Genomic DNA, 6,000 nt, shown 5'->3' on the forward strand with positions numbered 1-6,000 from the left:
TTCCAGGCTTCACTTTTTTGATGACCTCACCTCTTTTATAACCTTTCTACTATGCAGATGACTCAAAACTATCCCTTTAAGTATAGGTGACCACATGAGCCAACAATTCTACTACTAGGTATACATGCACAAAAACTAGTACCCAAATGTTTGTTAGCAGCACTATTCACAACAGCCAAAAAGTAGAAACAGCTTACATGCCCATGAACTGATGAATGGATAAACAAAGTGGTATATCCATACAATAGTATATTACTTGGCTGTAAAAAAGGATGAAATACTGATCTGATACAACGTGGGTGAACCTTGAAGACATTATGGTAAATAAGATACCCAGTCACAACGAATCATATATTATAAGAACTCATTTATAGAAAACAACCAGAGGAGGCAAATCTAAGGAGTCAGAAAGCGAATTACTGGTTGCTCAGTGAGAGATGGGAAAACTGGAAGTGACTGCTAACAGAGTTTCTTTTGGGGGCAATAAAAATGTTCTAAAATTGATTGTTGATATGGTTACAAAACTCTGTGACTAGGCTAAAAACCAATGAATTATATAAGTTGATGAATTGTATGACATGTAAATTATATCTGAAAGCTGATTTAAAACAAAAACAAAAATAAAAATATCTGTCCCCAGCCACCATCTCTTCTCAAATTCCTGACCAATATTTCATTTATAAGGAAGGTACCCCTCCCAAACTTAACATATCTATGATGGAACCCATTTAACCCGATGAATAATTGAGTCTTACTACATACAAACAGCTATGAGAAACGAAGATGAGTAAGATGTTCTCAGTAAACTTACATGTTTATTTTTTATCATGTTGCCTCTCTTGGTAACAACACTCCCATTATTCTAGGGCTCAGACTTGAACATCTAGACAGAACTATATCTGACCTTCTACTTGTCACATTAGCACTTGCAGTCCATGGACTCAACTCCTACGGTATCTCTAACAAATCACACCCCTTTCCATCCCCATGGTCCCAATTCAAGATTTGTTCCAAACACAGGACCATGGACAAAAACATATTTGCTAAACAGATCTGTATCATGAAGAGGCAATACCGATAATCACATAGAATGGTTCAAAATATTCTTCAAGGAATACAGTGCCATTACATTTCCTATGCATCTACACTGTAAACTGGCATTGGCCAAAACAGAATTTTAAAGCTTTGGTTCCCCTGAAATAACATCCAATTTACAAAAGCCAAACACCACAAAGCTATCATCTCTTGAAACCTGTTTGTTAAAGATATCGTTCTAAGAATTTTCAACCTATGAAACAACTAAGCACACTGGCCATTGAAGCAAAGCAGACTTCTCTCCTTTTCTCCTTGCCCCATCCTGGGTCCTCAAGTTTCTGAGCAGTATCTGAAGTTGAGTCACCCAGAATAGGTGAGTGTCTCGCTGGAACCATGAGAGTTGAAGTATATTTAGATGCAAGCTTAGAGTAGCAGATTAAAATTATTCTCAGCTCACTAGCCTGTACCACCAAACTCTTATTTTAGCCATCTATCAAAATACTGGTAATACCACAGACTGCAGGATCAGAACAAAATTTTAACAAGATATTCAAGTTCTTTAAAACTTAATTTCTAAATACACTGGAACAATTAAAAATGGTGTAGGGGATCCCTGGTGGCTCAGTGGTTTAGAGCCTGCCTTCAGCCCAGGGCATGATCCTGGAGTCCCGGGATCAAGCCCCACATCAGGCTCCCTGCATGGAACCTGCTCCTCCCTCTGCCTGTGTCTCTGCCCCTCTCTCTCTCTGTGTCTCTTATGAATAAATAAATAAAATCTTTAAAGCATAATAAAATAAAATAAAATAAAATAAAATAAAATAAAAATGGTGTAAAGAAACAGAACTCTACAATACAAAGAAAGCTCTCTGGGATAGTTTATCAAACTAAACATCAGAACTCTTATTTTGGTAAAATATGCACATAGGAAAACTGAAAAAATATTATCAAATATTATATTAAAAGTATATTAACAGTATTACCCTGGGTGATAGGATCACAAACAACTTATATGTTGCAGTTTTTTTTTTGTGTGTGTGTGTGTTTTACAATAAGTGTGTGTTACTTCTGTTAAAACACTTTTTAAACATTATTTCCCAAGATCCAAATAGGAATAAAGAATAACCAGTAAGTGTATTATCCCTTTACTTTATCAATATCTTTCTAATCAGTTCTCTGCCTCAACCATAAAAGTTTTTACAGTAGAGTGTTAAGTAAACTTGAAGAGGAAACAGTGAATAACACATGTTCATAAAATGAAGGCAGGGATTTATAGCTTAATTCTTACTAATGACTTATAACCAACCTACTGGGTGAGGATACTAGGTAATTATCTAGTTTGAGGTATAAGCAAAAAATAAATCATAGATTCAAACAACTCTTACCAGCTGCTACTGGCTTGTCATCCTTACTGTGACACAAATGAGAATTAGATTGTTTAGGGAATGGACTTATTCCTGTAAAAAGCTCATATTTATACGGAGTATGCAATAAAGTTACCCCAATAAAAGAAGAAATTCTTTTGAATTTAGAACAATCATCTCAAAACCTGTGTATGTCAAATGCAACAGCAGTGCTGGGAAGCAATCTAGTTGCTGGTCTCCAAACTAGGAGATCAGGGTCCCCATCCTGCAGGCTATACGGCCTTGAATGTGTCACTTAACTTTCCTGGGCTTGTTTTTCACACGTAAAATGAACAAATAAAACAAAGTAACCTCAAAGGGTCCTGCCACCCATAAAAATCCCGTGACTCTAAATGATAACTTTTCTATTTCGCTTTGTTCCTCAAAGTACTTCTATAGATACCAACAATGGTGGTAGAGTTCTAACTAAGCCCCACTGCACGTACTCATGGCATAGGAAGTAATTTAAGGAACACTTTACACACAAAAAAGATGGAAAGCTTTTTCATAGAGGCAGCGTTAATTCCTATCCCACCAAATAACAAAAACATGAAAAGAAGAAAATAAACTACCGGTGAAAGATTAACACTGCAACTCTCAATCTCATTAGAATACATTTCATAATACTAAAATTCTGACAATGTGGCCCTTTCAGTTAACATTCCCTAAAACAAAAAGTTCTGGGGGGTACAAAGTTTACAGCAGTAAGTAAAACGTAGAAAAGAGGAATCAAACAAAGAAAACAGCAGAGGAGAAAACCATGTGCCCAATAATCCCCAGTCTGAGGGTCTCCCCTCCCTTTAATTCCAATGCAAAAGGGCTGCTCAAAACGAAGAAGGGAAGAAGGGTTGGGTTAGTAACACCCCGGCGCTGCCACGCTTGTGTCAAAGGACAATACTCACAATATCGATCAGGCCCTCAGAAGTTCACAACACTCCTTTCACCTTGAGAAAGGGGCTTTCTTTTCCAAGACTCGGACACTGTAGCCAATGCCTCCATGAGGGCATTCGGAGAAGGGGCCTCTTCTTGAGGGACAGAGAAAGAAGAATCTTTTAACAAGATCTCTAGACAAACAGAAAGTCGGGAAGGGAAGTCTATATACTACACAGGGCCCAGCTCTTCAACATGGAGTGTGCAGGAAATTTCAAAAGCATCAAGCACTGTTTCCCTTTCCCTTCCTTTATTAGCATGCAGAAAAAGGATCCCTCTGTCTCCACATGGGGAGTGAAACAGCGAAAATGCTCCTAATGTCTGACAAAGGCTTTCTGCATAAAAGATTTTCATTTCTTTTTCAAAGGAAGAGGAGAAGGAAACCATCTGTGCCACTCTAAATACACTACAGGAAAGAGTCTTCTTCTCAAAGGTAGAGAGTCTTATTTTTCTTGGGAGAGAAAGAGAGAAAAGAAGTTAGAAGCTCCAGAGGAGGGGGGAGGTGTGCAGATAAGCAGGAAGCTTTTTAATCGCTACAGCAGGTAGGGGGAGTGGGAGAGGACATCTCTAACCACTCAGGAAGAAGTGATAGCTTCTGTGGACAAAGGGAAGGCTGCCTTTTAGTAGCAGTTCCCCCTCCCTCTCGAGTACAGACCTGTTTCCAAAAACAAAGTCTTTTCTCCTGATTATTCGGAGACCCTCTTTGTTCATGGGGAGCATGGAAGAACCTAAACGGAGTAGAAATGCCTCTTTCTCCACCCCAGGGTGGGGGGAAAGTCTCCTTTACTAGTGAGAAAGGCTGGGGCTGAACACCTGTGATGTGGGGGTGGGGGACGGGAAGAGGCCTGCAAGGAGAAATCTGCGTCTCTATGGGAAGACATTAGTTTGCTTTCTTCAATAACAACGACAACAAATTAAGTATCGATGGCAGCAACAATGTACCAAATGCTTTACTATGCCCTAAGCACTTACACAAATTCTCCCTTAGTCCTCAAGACGACGCTCTACAAAGAGCAAAATTAGAGAACCCAAGTTAGAGATGGGGGGGGAGGGGTGATCGGGACTCAGAAAGGTCCAACAACCAACCAAGGTCACAAAGATGGGGAAATGGGGACGTAGACTTGCCACTACCATATTCCAGACGCCATGCTCTTCACTGTGCAAGGGGAAGGAGCTCACTGCACACCCAGAGACCTGAGGGAAGAGAAGGCGAGGCCCCCTCGATGGACGTGATGGGAGGCGGGGGGCTGCGGGGAGCGGGGAGCGGGGAGCCGGACTTCTAACACTAACTACCAAGTCAATTCAGGGTCTATCTCTTTGTATCTAGGAGTAAAGGTGAAAAATAAAAGGAAGAAGGTACGTCTCTCTTTTACAGGGAAGGAAGGCACCCCTCACCCCCACCCCGCCCCAACACCTGCAGGCAAGTTGAGGCTCGCCACTCCGTCTGGGGGGGCGCTGGCCATATCCGGGGGCTATCTACCACCCCGCCTACTGAGATAAGTTGAGAATCCCACCCCACCCCCCCCACCCCGCACCCGGGGAGCGGACACTGCGCCGCTGACAAACGCACAGGCGCGGGGGAAGAGCGTGCGCCCACGACAAGGGGCGGCGCCCTCCCCGAAGTTGGGGGTCCCCCGCCGTAGGGAGGTGGAAGAGGAGTATCTCTCCCCCGTCGGAGCCACGACTCGGAGGAGCTGCCGCCCCCCCCCCCCCCCACCCGGCGACGCGGGGCCTGGTCCCCTCCCTCTCCCCGGGTTGTTCGCCGCCCGCAGAGCAGCCTCCGTTCCCTTCGGCGCCCCAAGAGGCGGGGAGGGGGGGGCGGCCCGGGGACCCCTCAGCCTGCAGCGCCCGGCGGAGGGTCCCCTCAGGGTGCGGCGGGGCGGCAGCGCCCGAAGCCTTCCCGCCCCCGGCCTCTTACCCTGGGGCCTGCTCCGCGGCCCGCGCTCGCCCCGCCAGCCCGGCCTCTGCAGCCGCAGCCCCGTCGCCGCCAAAGCTACCTGAGCCTACCGAGCCGAGAGAGCCCGGGGGCGCTCCAGCCGCCACCGCCTCTTCGTCTCTATGGTCTTCTTCCTCCTTGCTGCCCCCCCTCCCAACCCCACCCCGCACTTCCTCATCCGGGGCCCGAGCAAGCCATGCGGGCTCGCCCAAGTCCCGCCCCCGAGCGGCGCGCGCGCAATCCGAGGGGCGGCTCTTCCCGCGGCAGACCTCGCGTCCTGGGCCGCCTCTAGCCGCCCGCTCTGCCTCGCCCCTGCAGCCTGGCTTCTTAAAGGGGAACACACCTTTTGCACAGGCGCCTACCGAACCGCTGCTACCACCCCAGTCCGGGCCACTGTCTTTTCTGGTGCGAATGGCTGCAGTTCTAGGGGACTCTCTGGCAGCTCAGGAGATCTTTTTATAACTTGAATCAGTGTGTTAATCGTGATAGTCCCCTGCTCCTTTTTTTTTTTTTTTTTAAGATTTTATTTATTTATTAATGAGAGACGGAGAGAGAGGCAGAGAGACACAGGCAGAGGGAGCCGGACGTGGGACTCGATCCCGGGTCCCAGCATCAGGCACTGGGCTGAAGGCGGCGCTAAACCTCCGAGCCACCCGCGCTGCCCCTCCCCTGCTCCTTTTAATCACACTGAGCACTAAA

General features: G+C 45.8%; 1 protein-coding gene across 11 annotated transcripts in view; it reads right to left on the reverse strand.

Annotated features, from left to right (window-relative positions):
- The window catches only part of PRR14L (proline rich 14 like), a 55,829-nt gene extending 50,369 nt beyond the window's left edge, over positions 1–5,460 (reverse strand). For 2 of the 11 annotated variants that reach the window (XM_038575734.1, XM_038575727.1), the window contains exons 1-2: positions 5,284–5,434; positions 3,338–3,460 (exon numbers count right to left, since the gene is read on the reverse strand). The gene's annotated coding sequence lies outside the window, so the exon portion shown is untranslated. Of the gene's footprint in view, positions 1–3,337; positions 3,461–5,283 lie in introns of all 11 variants that reach the window. The other 9 variants (XM_038575729.1, XM_038575730.1, XM_038575735.1 and 6 more) reach the window with 9 other exon arrangements.
- Positions 5,461–6,000: the final 540 nt, after the last annotated feature.

This window comes from Canis lupus, chromosome 26 (assembly GCF_011100685.1).
Source record: "Canis lupus familiaris isolate Mischka breed German Shepherd chromosome 26, alternate assembly UU_Cfam_GSD_1.0, whole genome shotgun sequence".
In the NCBI taxonomy this organism is placed as follows: Eukaryota; Metazoa; Chordata; class Mammalia; order Carnivora; family Canidae; genus Canis; species Canis lupus.